Raw genomic sequence first — 17985 nt, forward strand, 5'->3', positions numbered from 1 at the left:
GTACCCGATCAGACTGCTGAAACTGTGGCATTCGCTTTCCTGTCGAATTGGATCTCCCGTTTTGGCGTTCCAGAACGCATTACTACGGGCAGGGGTTCTCAGTTTGAATCTGAACTCTTCCGATCTCTTGCGAAGTTGCTGGGTGTGGACAGGGTGCGTACTACCGCTTACCACCCACAAAGCAATGGAGCCATCGAGAGATTCCACAGGGACTTGAAAGCTGCCATCATGTGTCACGCCACTGAAAGATGGGTTGACGTTCTTCCTACCATTCTACTCGGGATACGCTCAAGTTTCAAACCTGATTTTGGTGCTACGCCGGCGGACATGGTCTACGGAACATCTCTGAGGTTACCAGGAGACTTCTTCAAAGATTCCGGTAAGCACACCTCAAAATCTGATTATGTCACGAACTTGCGTATGACTATGTCAAAGCTTCGTCCTTCGCCTTTGTCCAATCATTCCTCAAAAAACATTTTTGTGCACAAGGACTTGGCCAGATCCACACACGTTTTTGTGAGGGTTGACACTGTAAGGCGTTCGCTACAGCAGCCTTACCAAGGACCTTATGAAGTTTTGAATAGGACTGATAAATTTTTTACTTTGCGTATCAATAATGAATCTAAGTGTATTTCTATTGATCGTTTAAAACCTGCATTTTTGTTTAATTCTCTCGAATGCAAAGAATCTAATGTTCGCAAATCATCTATATGTAATGCCCCAGCCTCGCCACAGGGCTTCGTCACGAGGTCCGGACGGAAAGTCCGTTTTGTAACACCTTATCAAGCTTAACGTCCTTCGGACTCGTGGGGGAGTACTGTGGCGATGCTGTCGGCAAGAGTGTGTAGGTGTTGGTTTCGAATAGCATAAATCTGCCAACACCTCGTTATGTGCGCGCGCCTTTTCTTAGCCTCTCTTCCGCTTTTCGCAGAGAAGGCTTTGGTTTCTTGCAGAGTAGAGATGTCTTTTGACTGTGTGTCCGTGTATTATTATTTCGTATATATGTGTTAACGTGCCGTGTGTTTCTTCTAATTAATAAACCGTATATTTAACCGTATCTAGAATTGAACAGTCTTAGTGGAGTCAAATAAAATTTAACTATGGATAAATAGCTACTTCAATTTAAATGTCATTATCACCTCCGGCAACCACATATGGTGTCCACACGGCTAAATGCATAATCTTGGTCTCACAGACCACGACACTTTTTTTTTGGAAACTCCCTGCAACTGAGTATCGACCATCAATGAATACCAGTGATGTGCATACGCTCAGCAAAATGCGTAGGTAAGTATGCTTTAAACAAGTGTTTCTCAAAGTGGGCAATATCACCACCCCCTGGTGGGCGATGGAATAGTCGAGGGCGCGATAGAAGCTACGGATATAACATAGGATCCTATGGGTTCAATTGAGTTGGGAGTGATAAGAAAACAAATTTCTGATGGAATAAAAGGTTTGGGAAACTGCTGTAAAGGTAGAGATAGATTACTAGATTACTGTGTTAAAAAAAATATAAGGGTCCATATGAAAAATGGTGATTATTAGGTACAAGTCGGAATTTTCAATTTTTTTTTTTTTTTCACAGGTGATGAAAGAGAGTGATGGGAAATAATATCTTGAAAAACCATTGAAAAATTCTTAATACTTTTTCAGTAAATATTTTTTTTTTCGATTTACAGTAAAATGCAATTGGAAAAACTATAAGGCGATCCCCCTTTTCCCACGTCACTTACATTTTTTATTTGCATACAAAACTCTCTCTCTCTCTCTCCCTCTTACAATGCATTTCATTTGTAAGGAGCGATCATAGCAGCCTTTACTTTCGAAAACACTGCACGAGAACATACTTGTGGACATTTCTACTGTTACGAGAGAATTCCAAATCCTTCACAATCTGTTTTTAAGACCTTTTTTTTGTCTCACATCTCGAATTATTGCTATTCTCCTTTGGTGATCTACGATCTAAAAACCCTCCGTTTATTCCCAGAATAAAATTCGCTGTTCTTCAAAAAATTGCTAACCAGTGTCTTAGGCCGGGATTACACTATAAAAGTTTGACAACATATATTTTACAAAATTTGAAAACAACCAATAAGCCTATTGCATTCACCCAAATTAATACAAATACAAATACAACGCCACAACAGGCAAATTGCCCAACGAGGTGGCTGACTTTTAGAACATCATGGATCCCCGAGCCATTTTTTGGAGCCCCTACCTTCCCCCCCCCCCGCGGAAGGTACATGCGGGAATGTGCGTGTACGTGTAGTGAAACTTGACGTGAAGTTTTGTTGTTTCCCTGTAATGCTTGTTATGTGTAGTGCTGCCATCTGCCACAAGTTTTTCTAACTATGAGTGAAGTGTTATGATTGAATGATTTATCGTTGTAGGACTGTTGCTCTCTGTGGCAACAGTCAGGGTGGTTTTATATAGCTTATATATTATATAGTTAGCACTTTTCAAGTTTTATAAAAGAAATTTTTTAAACTCTTATAGTATAATTCTATAATTTCTTCCACACCTGTATACATTGGTTTCACGGAGCACGGCCTTTTTGGAAACGAATGCCAGTTGAGAGCATCGACCACATAAGCTTTGTACAGGGACGACGACGATGAATTTGCACCTCCACATTCCCGCATATGCTACTGGTACAAATTTTTTGGGGACGGGGGGGGGGGGGTTATAGGTGTGACCTGTTTCCCCTGTAACCAAAGCTGCATTAAGAGTTCTTTCAAGCGGCTTTGCCTGTAACCGTCTACGATCGACAAGGCGTATGCAGAATTTTCTCAAAGGGGGGGGGGGGCTTACGTTTTTTGCTGCAAAATAACACAATAATCTCGGCTTGAGGGGAGGGGAATAGAACCCCCTTTGCGTACGCCAATGATGATAGACCATCAATCAATGCGAGTACCTTGCATACACTCGGCAAAATGCGTGAATAGATAAAATAATTTTTCATCCTAGAGGTCATTACAACTTCTTTTGCATTTCGCCTTTCAACGCACAATATATAATGATAAGGATACAACAATGCGCTAAATAAACTATGTCTACTGTACAGCACTTCGTGTGCATTTCGAGATCGGTTGGCGTTTTTTTTTTTTTTTGACGTCTCTCTCTCACCGGCGTGACCATTATTTTTCCTCAGTACAAAAAAAAGTTAGCCTGTTATTCGTGTCATCCCTTCGTCGCCCTCCTACCCTTGTTCTTTTCTGGGCCAGGCGCATGAGTGAGCCCCACAACCGGTGGGTCCGGTTCTCTCTCGCATTTAGTTAGTCCTTCTGCTAATGGTCAGTTGTACATTCAGGTTCTTTGCCCCGAGAAAAGCTCTTCTCTCTCTCCCACCCCCTTTTCTCACTTTATTACATTCTGTACGTAGATAGGATCCTCCCCCACCTTCCTACACTTGTTTTTTCTTCTTCTTCGAGTCGTAATCCGAGAACCAGAACTAACAGAAATATTGTATATTGACTGCGTTAGCGCTAGTGCTGCGTTACTTATCGATCGAAATTCGTTTTTTGATTATTGAATAGGACATATTCATTTGAGATTTTCAATGACAGTACATATGAGGACAGAACATTTTGCAGAACTTACATGGGGTCCCACTTATAACGTTTTCTGGCTTAGTACGACTCATTTCATGTGGTCGCAACTCATCCAGATTTCTTCGTTTAAAGCGTTTCCTACTTAAAACATTTTTTCCCGAAGGATTTTTTAAAACGTTATAAGCGGACTGACCGACTGAGGTAGATACATTTTCTCAGGGTGTACCGAGTCTTTAAGACTTCCATAAGCTTCCCTGTTCGATGCTGCTCCGTACGAGCTGGATGTTATAAGCGGAGTCCATTATGGTTGTGTAAATGACGGTAGTATTTGAAAAAAAAAAACAGTGCGTCCCAAAAATCGGTAGATTGTTCAAAAATTTATGAAACTGGAGGAGTTGGTTATCAGCTGTTTGGTTGGTATTGGTTTGGTATCTGGCTTGTTTTGCTATCTAATTTGTGCATGAAAGTCGAATGTCATCCCTATTGAAACACACATTACAAAACATTTTTGGAAAATAACTTCTATAGAGTAACCATTGAAACGTCATTTCCCACGTTCCTTTTTTGCAAAGACATTGCACATTCGTGATTCTGGCATATTGAGCCGCTATAATTGCATTGCATAATGAATGGCAATTAGCTCAGCTGAATAAAGGTATTCTTTACTTACGATATATTTTAAAATAAAAATGAATTTCTGATTCGGAAGCTTTCATTCTGAAGAATGTCTCACAACCCCCTACTTTATTGACGCGACGGGGGTCGCGACCCACGGTTTGCGCACCACTACCCTAGACTAGACCACTAGACTACAAAGACAACGAATATCTCAATCTTTCCTTAGAACTCGTGTGCACTAAACGGGACAGTACATGGACCGTCGGACCTAACTCAAGTTCACAATTGTTGACGTTGCCACCAGATGGTGACTTATCAAAGGACGACGTCACTCTCTGCTATCCAATCCAGACGTAGATTTGTAACAACTGGCTGATGCGAAGATGAATTTGGGAAAAAGAGAAAATTCAGTTGCCCTTGTGCGGGGAATCGAACCCACGAACCCTAACTTTCCGGGTGAGCGCCATACACCACTAGACTTTCTTTCTCTCAAACAGAGCTCAACTCAGGTCTACCACTATCTATGGACAATTTACTACCTAGTGAGTTAGTTGTGCCGGAAGGGCGAGTGTGTGTACCTAACCTCTGAGTGCGTACCGAGTGTTGTGTATGATTTTTCAGTGCTACCATCTATATTTCAGAAGTGAAGTGTAATGATTGAATTGCATTAGTACCGCTTGTAGGTCTGTTGCTCTCTGTGGCGAGACTTTGAAGGGGAGATCGGTTCGCATTCACGCTTCGAAGTTGGGAACCAAAGAAAACCAACTTCAGCCGACCACCACTGTGGCGACGGTGGGGTTCGAACCCGGGACAACCCGAATGCGAGTCCATCACAGCGACTGGACCACTAGAATACAAAGGCAACGAATATTGCAATCTTTCCTTAGAATTCGTGTGCACTGGGACCGTCCATCTACGGTCCCGATCCATCTTCGCATCAGCCAGTTGTTAAAAACCTTCGTATAAAATCTTATGTAAGCGTCAGTAACACGAAAATTCGGAAAATCGCACACCCTGCATTTTATAGGACTCTGATTTGCATATTTCCAGTGGTTTTCGTGCAACACCCTCCCTTTATATATCAATATGCTCGTCCGTCCCGCCTTTGCAGGCATATGGTTTTATAAAAGGAATTTTATCAAACTTTTACAGTGTAATGCCGGCCTTACGCGAACATCAGGGTTTTCCCAAGCTGTAATGACAAACGTCAATTTTGACCGTTGCCCCCGTTAAGGGGAATACGAAGCTTGAGACATGAGCAATTTTGGCGGCCCCTTGAAGACAGGATTTTTCAGAACCTTTTTATTTTATTGGACAATTTGAGGGCTCCTGTTTGATTCGAGATCCTGAACATGAAAATGTTGAAGCAACCATTAAGCAATGCCGGAACTGAAATGGGGGGGGAGCACCTACCCCGGGCGGAAAAAAAGGGGGGGGGGGTAGTTTTAGGTGGGAACAAAGAACACCGTTATAAAATCATCTAATTTTAAAGTTGTGGGAGCAGCAAAAATCTTAGGCACGGCCCTGCATTAAGACACCACTGCGAAAGACCCTGTTATTTGGGGGTGGAGGCATATTGGGATATATTTTTCTTTGCGCGATAAATAAGGATAGAAAATTATAAGCGAGTTCTCAAACTGTTACATCGGTTTTCGGCGACTCGTGTAATCCCTAGAAATGAACTACGGGCAATTCTTACTTATAGACATGGGCATGAAATTTATATGCTCCTTTGTATATTGGCCCTTACATGATGTTTTGCATTCTTTTATTACTTTACTCGTTTTTATCCGACCATATTTGATTATTTTCACATATTTTTGAATGGCCAGTCAAGTACTCCCGCAGAGCCGAGTAGCACAGGTTCGGAATGACTGGTATGGATCAAAGGCCCCCCACTCCTCCTCCTCCTCGTCTTAAGCTGAGATTATGGTGTGTTATTCTTGCAGTAAAAAACGAACCCCCCCCCCAACCCCGTCCCCCACAGTCCGTTCCAGCAACCTCCGCCCCCTCCGTGGGACATGATATCGCTCACTCTGTAAAACTGTTTTTAGATCGTTCTTTCAACTGGTTTTCTGTGACAAATTGAATTAATTCTGACCCGTCTGGGGGATTTTTGATCCAAACCCAGGTTCGGAACTGGGGGAAGGAAGGGGGCAAGGGGGGGGGGCAGCAACTGCCTCTTCCCCCCCCCCCCCAAATTTTAGGAAAGAGCAAAAATACCGTTATGCATGTTACAGTGGTGGAACGCTGCAAAATCATGTTCCCCAAAATCCTGGCAACGTGGGGGGGAGGGGGCATCCAAACCTTCCTTCAACATCACCCAAGTTGGAAAAAAATGTTTAAAAAATTCAGAAAGCTGTTGTTGTTTTTTTTTACTTCTGGAAATTGCACAGACGCTGTGGTCCAATCGTGATGACGTAAAACGAGAAATGAAGTGAGGGGGCGACATCACATCCCACACGGGTGACAAGAAGGTCGAAACGGTTGTTTACAAACAACAAAAGAGTCAAGTTCATCCCAGACAAAACTTTCCCTCGCGAGCCATTTCCAACTGGAGAAATAAATAAATAATCGCGCTAAATCGTAGTGACTTTTCCTCAATAACGACACGTTGGCTGACCTACTACTTCATATTCTTTTACTTAGCTTTCGGCGTTTGCTTCTCCTTCCCTTCCTTGCCCTACATTTCTAAGCAACGGGGTGTAGAGCAGTGACTCCGTCCGCGGCCATTTATCGCTAACCCTAGCGACGTGGTTTTGGCGACTAAAGTCTCTGAACACATGCATACTATAGGCCTATACCCTCCCTTCCTTGAGAAAACGCTGTCCTCGAATTTGTTTAAGGTGCCACCGCTCGCCTCTCGGAAAACAACATGTATAGCAATAGCGACCGAGTTTCAATGCCAAACGAATGGTCTTAATAATAACCGATGATGCAACAAAAAAATCCAACCAAGAGCTTTACGCCACAAACATATTTCTTAATTCCGGAATGGCCAGTGCCCTCCTCCGCGATCAAAATTCACCTTGAAATACGCATTTCAGTATCATTCTCTTCTTTTTCGAAAACATACCAGCAACAAAAAGTTGAATAATTAACTTAAAGACTGATCTTATTGCTCAAACAGTTTTCAATGGTTCCACCACATAATATCCGATTGAGTGGGGTATTCGATTATGGGGGGAGAACAGTTCAATTGACCCCTGAGTACCATCCTTATATACACTGCTCAAAACAATTATGGGAGCACATGGTTTTTACAAAATTACGCAAAGATGTATACCGATAAGTAACATAAAATGAATCATCCATAATTTAAAGCCTAGCAGGAAACGGAAGAAGAAAACTTCATATGCAAATCAAAGTTCATGACGTCAAAAACCAGAAAAAGGAGATAAGGGCAGAAATCGGGATGTTGCAGAAACGTCTGTTTTACTGCCGTAACTGTGAAATTCGATTGCGCAGTATTGTTTTTTGAGACAAGGTGACTTGAGGATGTCTCAACAACGTGATTTACCGGAATCCATGGCATGGCGTGTTATAGGCAGACTGGAATCCGGGCAAACACAACGTAGTGTCGCGGACGCTGTTGGAGTCGCCAGAAGTGTTGTTGCAAGGCTGTGGAATCGATTCCAAGAAACAGGAAATGTTAGACGTCAACCAGAGCAAGGTCGGCCACCCGCCACTACAGCAACTGATGGCCGGTATATACGGTTAACAGCCCGTCGAAACAGAACAGAGAATGCTACGCAGCTGCAAAGACGGTTGCTCTTGGCAACAGGACGAAGGGTGTCCAGCCAAACAGTACGTAATCGGCTTCGTGAGGGAGGGCTCTATGCACGTAGGCCAATGGTCTGCATTCCGTTGACCCCACGCCACCGTGCGGCCCGAAGAAGGTGGGCTGATGAACATCGAGATTGGGAGCAACATGATTGGAGCCAAGTGCTGTTTGTTTACAGACGAGTCCCGATTCAGTCTGGAGTGTGACAACCGACGTGTTCTGGTATGGAGGGACAGAGGCACTCGAAATAACCCCGCATTCGTTCATGAAAGGTCACAATACAGACGAGCTGGTTGGATGGTATGGGGTGGAATCAGCATAGGCGGACGTACGGACCTGCATATCATTCGGAATGGCACTTTGACGGCCCGAAGGTATGCAGACGAGATACTGCAACCTCATGTCATCCCTTACGCTGGAGCCATTGGAGATTCCTTTGTTTTCCAGGATGATAATGCCCGACCGCATAGAGCTCGTCTGGTGGAGAACATGCTTGAAGCTGAAACAATACAGCGTATGGAATGGCCAGCGTGCTCTCCTGACCTGAATCCACGCATTGCTGCGCGACCAAGGCCGCCTGTTACTGTCCGAGACTTGCAGATTGCACTTCTTGAGGAGTGGAACAGTATTCCCCAAAGTCTGATCGATAACCTCATCGCATCCATGGCAAACAGGTGTGCAGCAGTCTTAGCTGTTCGAGGAGACCACACGCCCTATTAAAACTCATGCATCATGTCTAAACAGTGCTTTTTTTTATCGTTTACATGTAACCAAATTGTTGCCCTAAATCATCTTTTCATGTTTTTTCCATATTTTCAAAGAATTAAAGCTTAATTCCAAATTTTTTTACGTCTTTTTTCTGTATTGCGCATTGATACGCGTGTACTATCCATTGTATGCCAATACGTGACTGTCTCGCACGGTTTTCTTCACTTTTTTGCTTGCTGGCCTAATTGTTTTGAGCAGTGTATATATATCACCCTTAGTATAGTTTGTAAAATGTCTTATATACAATACAATATGATAATTATGCAGGGCTTTCGGCTACTATGATGTCTTATATATTTTGCAGTCTTGAACATCAAATTTTTCCTTTACTGCGATCAGTGCAACGCCGGTACTGTTTTTATAAAAGTTTTAGAAAAGCGTTTTTTATTTCATAAAACTTGGAGAATGCAGCCGATAAGCGCATTGGTTATATATACGAGCGAATGTAATATGTAACCACCATAAGATCTTATAGGTTGTTTCTGTCAAGTTTTGTAAAAGGTATTTTATAAAACTTTTAATTTAATATAACTTTTAATATAAACTTGAATTTTTTTTCAGTTTTCGAAATCTTTGGATATTTCCTCTGTCTTTTGTCTAATCATGGCGCCAGGGTCGCAACTAAATGCCTGGTCAACCATGGCAAGCAGGCATTTTGGCGCCCCTTTTAATGTTGAAGGAGGCGTTGAAAGGTGAAATTGGTGCCCCCTCTGGTACGGTGCCGGGAGCAACAGACCCGCCTGCCCCCCCCCCCAGTTGCGGCCCTGCATGGCACCGGCACCGTTGATAAACGCATTTTTGACTCTTTCAGCATGAAATCATTGCAGTTCAAATTAGTCAACACCAACGAAATTATATTTTCCTCTTCTGATCAAGCTTCCGTTCTTTCGCCAATTTCATCAGAACTTTTCATGATGATTGACACTTGAGCTTGAGAAATTCCATACTCTTTAGAAATTTCAGTTTTTTTATTGCTTCCAAAACTTTCAGTTTGTTGCACAAACTAAAATCCTTTTTTCTTGTGTGTTCATTATTTTTCCTCATTGACATCCCTTGACAATGACACCCGACGCCCAAGTTCAGTTCGGGCAACAGAAAAATTTTATATTTGTGATTTGATGACAAAATAAGTGATGTTCTTCTCCATGAAGGCTGAATTGAGTCAGCGCCTCCTATCTCTTAGAGGTGCTGATTGAGTTCGTTCATAATTTTGATTCATATAATGTGCAACAACAAACAAAGAGGAAAAAAAAAGATTTAAATTTTTTGGTGCATTCTTCTGAAATTCTGAAATAAAATTGCACTCTCAAGTGGTTAAGATATTTCATGAAACCATGACTTTTGAGCAGATTTTTTGATATTTTTACTTTTATGAAGAACTTCGTGCCCTCTATAGGCTTAACAGAGAACAGAGATAAAATAAAATAATTAAATGTACTGAAGAAAGCTTAGGCACTTCGAGCCCCCCTCCCTCCCCCCACACAAGTCTAGTTTCTTCCTCGAGTCTCAACTGGCAACATATTTGCTATAATTTTCAAATGAGTAATTTCCAATAAAAATATTATATACATAGTAACCGATACGTATTAACAGTTGTCGCGCGTTTGCATCGTAATATTTCATTTGAGAAGTTGTTGAACTTGTTTGATTGCGAGCGGCCAGGCTTCGTCTTTTATCCTTTTAAACTTTACGCTAACAAAGGTATATTGCACAAACTTAACCCTGATGAACCAATTGCAATCAACTAAATAGCAACAATGATCTTTATCACCTGCTTAAGGAATGCACATTCTTCGCCCTTCGAAGACATATTCATATTTCTAAATACCTTCGCCATACCTATTCCCGATGAAACTTTTATCTAATTTTTAGCAATCCCTCTCCTTCCTGTGTGCCCGCATTTCTTCCGATTTATCGAAGATATATCAAAAATTGTATTTTTCTTGCAACAGCAGTTTTGAATACCCCCTTTCCCTTTCTGTTTTCGTTTGCTCCTCCCCATGTCTGCCCATGCGCCCAGGAAGCGGAGAACATTTTCTCGATGAGAAAAACTTTGATTCCATGAGATTTTATCCGCTGCCCGATAAATCAGGGCCAACTGTATATTAATATTTAAAATTGATAATTATTAATAATAAATACTATAATAATATAATTAAATTAATAGATCAGTAATTAATAAATATCATTAATATTAGTAAATATTAATTTAGGTATTGATATTGAATCTCTACACAAATCTACAATTTTAAACCGATCTCTTCGCAAAATTCTGCATGCATGCCGCCAAACAGGACCCGACTTCAACGATAGGCTACTTTAAAAGTTCGCCAGAGCCCGAAATGCACACAACGGGTAACAATGGTTTTTGAGCCTCAACAATGACTTTTATAATGTTTACTTTGGTTACCGTGGTTCCCTAGGAATACGTTTCAGACATGCATGTGCCTTTAAACTTTTTGGTTTGCCACTTTTTCAACCCTCCCAATAATTGAACAAAACCCGGGTATTTTTGCTAGTTGGCAATAAAAGTGGACACCCTATACTTTATGATTATTTTACAGTTAACATCAGTTTTGCAGTTAACTTTAAACGAGTAATAAAAAAAATAAAGCTTTTATATTTTTTTATAACAATAAAAACGTGAAAATTGGCTGCTCGAACGAACGCTTTCTCTGAATTAAAACGACGTGCATGCGGTGGTGTGTGGATTTCCCTTTCGAAAGAACTTTTTTATTTATTGCGCCAACACTGCCGGTTGGTTGGCTCTATCTCGGCCTCGGATCGTTGTGGCAACCCGGACTGCTGTCGCCAGCGCTGAAGGAGTAGCTTAGCTTTTGGCATTCGTGCATGTGCTTGGGCGTGTGTTGCGTGCCGCGCACTGTTTTAAACTGTGTGTACGGGTTTTGTCCGCTCCGATCGACTGAACTCGATTGCTTTTCAGTTGTTTTTATTGTTGTCGTTTCTGCCTCGTACGAATGAAGGTAGAGTAGGCAGCCTTGACACCTACTATCACCAATAATAATAATACTAAGAAGTGCCTCGCCTGGGCTCGAAGTGTTGGTGATGTGTGTGTGTGTTAAGGATACCGCTCGATTTTAATTGAAAAAAAAAGACCATCACTGCATCCGATACTTTTTGAAAATTATCATTATTTCAAATCGATGGATTTGGACGGTGTGGAACTATTTTAGTGACGCGAATGTCACGATTGTTCCTTCCACATCAAGTTGTTGTCACGTGTGTAAAAAGTGATCGAATTGGATTTTTCTGTGCGGACCGAACGGAAAAGCAAACATAATAAAAGGATACGATATACATACTACTTTAGCCGACGCCAGGTGAGTGTTCTTCCTTTTTATTTTAAGCTTTCGCATGGAAACGAAAAAAGGTCAGTGTTTCTGTTGACCATCTTTGGGAGGGGGCGGGTGGATTCCTCTGAAGAAGAAGCTTGGGGACCTAATGGGGTTTTTTTTTTTGGCTTGAATCCTATTCACGTAACAGAAATTGTTCTTCAACACTTAGTTCGTTCGGTATTTTCTTAGGAGCTCTCGTATGTCTGCCATAGAGCTTCACACCCCCCCCCCTCCCCTGGCAGGGGCGCAACTAGGATTTATGTGGATGGTAGCAAAATTATACTTGTCACTCTTCCAACCAACAGAAATCTCTTTACGACCTCCATTGTAAAAATCGATGATTTTACTATGACATTTTCTATTTCCCCGAGGAAATTTGCTGCCTGGGGAAGGTAATGCCTTGACCCACAGTTGACTCGCCGTGTTTTTACATTCTTGTATTGAGTATACACTCATCAATATCTTCGACTCTCCTCGGTGCCCTTAACTAGTTAAGTGATGCCCCTGGTCATGGGGTGGGGGGCGTTGACAGAGTTTCAACCCCTTGACCCGGACAACTATATTTTCATTACAAATGGGCCCGCCAAAGATCCTAGCCTGGGGGGTGGCATACCCCTAGTAGCCGCGGTACCCACTTAGAAAGCCACTGTTGTTTATAAAGAGGTGATGTCTCAAAAGAGTAATGAAGAATGTGGTTCTTCGTGAAGTAAAGGATATTTTCAGGGTTGGCAAATTCCAGGTAGCCATGGCGACTATAAAATCGGTATTGGTGCCTAAAGTTTACTGTATGTGATTACAAAATTGGAGTCTGTGAGTGACATAAAGTTTTCTGATTTCATGACCGCGTATCTTTTAACATAGGAAAAGATATAAAGTCCTGGAAAAGTGGGACCGTTTTTCTTGCCAATAAAATCATTCTTGCCCCTAAGAAATTTGGGTGGCGCCTAAAATTTTTTTCGATTTTAAAGCCCTATATATATTGTATATGTTTTCGTGCATGGCCGCCTCAAGGTGACAGGCCCGGGATGATTTCCACTATTTTTTGGTTTTTTTACACTAAATTCACTGTGGAGGGGGCCGCCAAAGATTCCAGCTTTGGGGTCCCACTGTCGGTTGTGGAGGCCATGCATTCGTATGAATTTCATCTCTTAATTACAAGCCACGTTAACCAGAACTTATCGCACTAAACTCGAGCCACTCGTAACGGGACGTCATGCCACATCTCGTTTCTGCAGGAACACATTTTCAATCCATGACAGTATTGAGACTGAGACGACTCACGATAGGTAATACTCGTTCGCCATAGGTAATATCTCTCAAGCGCATAATTAAAAAAAAAGTTGTTTTTCCACGTGTGGCATCATCACAAAGAAGGTTCGCGTCGTCCTTGTCCAAAACCATTCATTAAGTCGTGCTCGTAGACATCTGTGCCGAAAACATGAACATTTATTCGTCACAAATAATAAATTCGCGGCCGTACCCTGTCTTTCCCCGAGAGCTGAACGAACTTCGGTCCCGTTTTTTCAGATGACAGCGATTTAACACTGGATTCTTAATGGTGGTCTCAATGAATGAAAGAGCGGCGGAATTCGAAAGCGGCGTCGTTCAGCGCCCGCAAATGCATATCAACACGAGATCCAGACATCAGTTTTCTTCCAAAAAAAGAACAGAAAGCTTGGCGACGATTACGTGTTTTTAAAAGGACTAGAGGAGAAATATAAGACATTTTAACATATGATAATAATGGGGATTGATTTCTAACTGCCCTCTATAGTCAGTTTCTTCCCCCAGCCGTTGACCCAATTCCTTGGGTCTGTCGCGTGGTCGACTGGATAGAAGATCTGTACAATGGCGCGAGTATCGATCGATACGCGGCGGCGGCGGCTCCTCAGAGACGCGTCCCATATATCTTTTTCTTTTTTTTCCAGGTCCGCATCTTGGAATGCTCAGCTGTTCCCGGGATTCCACCCCGCGATTGGTTCTGCCCCTTGCTTGGAACGGGAAATAAGTCAAATATATGAAAAAAAGAGGGACAGAAGAGAAGTGGAAAAGAAGAGTAGGAACAACCCCCCCTTGTGATCGAAACTAAAAAAAGGAGGCGAAGGTCATCGTTTCAAGGGCACGATAACGACGCGCACGCGCTTCCCACGTGTATTTTACCTCCCCTCTGTCCGGCGAATTTTCTCTGGCGTTTGATACCCCCGCTGCTTTTCACAATAGCAACAAACTGAAACCACACGGACGGTCACATTACTGGCAGTATAAACAAACAATGGCACCAAGTGGTTCTCAAGGTTTTGAAACTCGCGGCTCCCTAGAATAATTTGGTAGATATTTTGACATTTTAAGTGTTTACCGGCTGCATTCAGATTTAGATTGATTTTTATATTTTTTTCCTTTTATTTGCCCTTCAGATCAGACATCAATCAAAAAATTCATGAAAAAATTTCCCCTCCTGACTCGCCCATGTCCATAGAAACAACATTGAAATTAAAAACAAAAAATAAATAAATTTTATTCTTCCTTAAAAATAGGTAATTTTAAAAAGTTAAATATATTGGCAGCATATGTGTTGAAATGATTGAAATTTTTTTGTTAAGATTGGAATCTCCGGGGGAAGAAATCTAGTTCTTTTATGAACAAAAAATATTTTTTCTGATTAATAAAACTAATGTGCGCATTTAAAGGAACATTGGCCGTTAAAAGGTTAAAGGAATATTTCAAATCATAAATAAATAAATTTCTGCAGCTCGGCGCGGTACACACTTAGATAAATACTGCATTAAATCCTCGGTGGGGGGGGGGGGTGGACAGGCTCAAACAGTCTCAGCCCCCATATTCCTGCACATCTGAAACAACAAGGCTCGCGACTCCTGACAGGCTGTATTCTAGTTCATACATGAACAAAAGCGTGGATACAATTAGAAAATTTAGAATAGTGCCCTCTCGGCCTCTCCTCCAAGACAACATAATGAAGCCTTATCAAGGAAAAAAAAAACTGGAAAATTTATTTATATTATTTTTTTTTTTCATAGCACTATTTCAGTATCCCATAAGATCCAGCCGAAAAAAAGTGACAGAAATGACTTGTCAACAAAAACAATTTTGGACCAAAACAGCATACTGGCAACCACAGATAATTCTTTTCTGTCTCTTCTCACACAATATACAACATTAGTCTTTTTTCGAGGAGTCTTTCACTGCCCAGTCTGTCAACTCTCTTCCACGATGCACTGGTCATTTTTGTCGCACCACGGTCATTTTCTGCACACGAGAGCTAATTAGACCGGGACCTACAATTTATTGCCGATTCCGAACGGCAGGCTCGTTTTTTATACTCGTCGAGAGGTTGGTGCGCTAACCCGTCCATGGGGGACTCCCTGTGGTAGCAATGTTTTCTACGGTCATGTCGCCGTCTCTATTGTACCCCTGTGTCATGAGAGTTTCTTGACAAGGACGAACCTGGTATCGAACTCGCGACACCTCTAAACATCCTTTGGTACTTTAGACGAGTATCTTATCGACCAGGGCTACCGCGCCCCTTCTACGTTGCATAGCTTATTATGAAGATATGTAGGTCTATTAAGAGTGACGCTCCTTCTCGCCTTAACTTATTTACTGCGCTGTCCATCCTTTCTTAAAGGGATTTGTTTAGATTTTACTGTTCAATGCCAGCTTCATCGTTTTTGACAAATGAAGTACTTTAATTTCTAACTATTTGCAGAGCTTTGTAAACATTGTTTATGCCTTTGCATGTCCTAAAAATACAGAAAACAATAGAATGCTATTGGGCAGCATCAGTATCGCCAAACCTAGAACAGGCCTATGCATCCAACTGCTTTGTTATGCAAACTGTTCTTTCATCTTTCACCTACACACAAAATTATTTTTAATTATCACCTATACATAATTTTTTTTTTCATCCAGACAGAAGTTGTAATGACTACTCAAAACATTGACACAAAATGAGTCTGAACCCTCGAACTAAGCGGAAGAAAAACTAACCAACCACATAGCACCCCCCCCCCCAAATAACCTGAAGAAAGGATACAACTTTTGCAGAATCATTAATTGCAATCTACTACATTTGTGTTATTTGGCAATATTTCTATTTCCTTTTCATTTAAAAAAAGTTACACGAATTTAGTTGACAAGATTTGCTAAAAAATGAGAAAAGTAGGACAATATCTAGAATGTAGGACATTTTACTAAAAAGTAGGATAAGTGGGCGATATGTGCGATGTATCATCCTCACCACTAGCAGATAAAGCGTCTTTGTATGGGGGGGGGGGCAATCACTGAGTGTGCGTACACAAGCTCAGTACTCACTGTTTCGTAATCACAGTCACCTAAATTATTTAGGGGGGGGGGCAAAATGCGAAAATTCATAAAATTTGCACATTTTATATACGATAAAGTTGCATTCAATCAATCAATGGAAAATTACCTGTATCAACGTTTTTGATTAAACAACAAATTCTTCGACTAAAAAACTGATGAAACGGACAGTTTTCAATAAAGTCGGCAGAAGAAAAAAAAACAGAAAACGGGACTGTGTCCCGGAAAATACGGAACACATGATGATGATTTATCATCACCATGTGTTATCACCTTCAATATAATTTAATTCGAATCATATCTCTCATTGGCGTAGGTGTGGGGGGGGGGGAGAGGTAGGTTGAGGTTGCAGTGGTTTTCTTTTTAGTAAAAAAAACAAAAAAAAAGAAAATTTGGTGAAAAGAAAAAGATTAACTGGGGGGCCATCCGCCCCCCCCCCCGAGAGCAAAAATAATAATGTATTTTCTGGGGGATATCCCAGCCGCCCCTTCCCCCCGGTATGTTGCATCTCTAATAGTCCAAAATAGTTCCTGAATAGTTTAGGAATGATTCCGTTTAGTTTCCTAAATAGTTCAAAAATTTATGAAAATTGAAGAAATTGGTAACGAATCGCCAGCTGAAGCGCTTTAGGTCGGCTGAAGTTGGTTTTCTGAGGTTCCCAACTTCGAAGCGGGAATGCGAGCCGATCTCTCCATTAAAAAGTCTCGCCACAGAGACAACAGGCCTACAACGCCACAAATACATCATTACACTTCATTCATAATTTGAAATATAAATGGAAGCACTGAAAAATTGGACATACCACTATGTACGCACTCAGAGACTGTTGGGTTCCACACACTCACACTTCTGGCACAACTCAATCGGTAGTAAATTGCCCATGGCGATTGACCGGAGTTATACTCGGTTAGAGAGAAAGGAAGCGGCGTAAGCTTTACGAACATTTCGGGCAGAGAAAGTTTTGATGATCTTGTCTTGAGACGAGGCCATTAAGATGAGGGGAGGCGTCTGGCGTTTGAGCCGCATCAATCCTATCGCTAATTGGGGGGCCAAAAATTATTATATTATATAGCTCTAATTTTTTTTTTTTTTTGACGTGGTGAATTTATGGGCGCCACATGCAAATACAGTTAGACATTAAGTAAATATTAGAGATGGGTCAAATAGTCGTTTAGTTTTGTGTCAATGTCAAATTTTCTGAAAATTCATTACAAGATTGTACTGGACGATCATTGAGAAACCATTTGGCTACCTTTCCCAAAATGGTGCGATTTAGAGCGCTTTTGTTAAAATGTAATCTAGCGTTACTATTATTACTTGTGATTTAAGCGGCAACCTTTTTTATTTTTGGCACTGCCCCTGTTTTCTTCAATGAGGCTTGGATCACTTGATATCTCCCTCTTTCTTTCAGGGACATGCAAACTGTGTCCAAGTTCACCAATATGGCAACTTCCTGCGCGACTCATGAAAGAAACAAATCTAGATTTTAACGAAACGTAAAAATAAATATATATATTTTTCTTTTTTTAAAGGGTCACTAGGCATTTCGACCCGTGCGTGCAAGTTATGC

The 17985-nt window shown here is 41.4% G+C and overlaps 1 protein-coding gene across 1 annotated transcript in view; it reads left to right on the forward strand.

Annotated features, from left to right (window-relative positions):
• Positions 1–11560: 11560 nt before the first annotated feature.
• LOC149088368 (ecdysone receptor-like) overlaps positions 11561–17985 on the forward strand; it is a 198580-nt gene continuing 192155 nt past the window's right edge. The window contains exon 1 of the mRNA XM_089247441.1: positions 11561–12062. The gene's annotated coding sequence lies outside the window, so the exon portion shown is untranslated. The remainder of the gene's footprint in view (positions 12063–17985) is intronic.

Source organism: Pholcus phalangioides, unplaced genomic scaffold (assembly GCF_987345545.1).
Source record: "Pholcus phalangioides strain wild (caught in Gottingen) unplaced genomic scaffold, Ppha-v1.0 ptg000003l_1, whole genome shotgun sequence".
In the NCBI taxonomy this organism is placed as follows: domain Eukaryota; kingdom Metazoa; phylum Arthropoda; class Arachnida; order Araneae; family Pholcidae; genus Pholcus; species Pholcus phalangioides.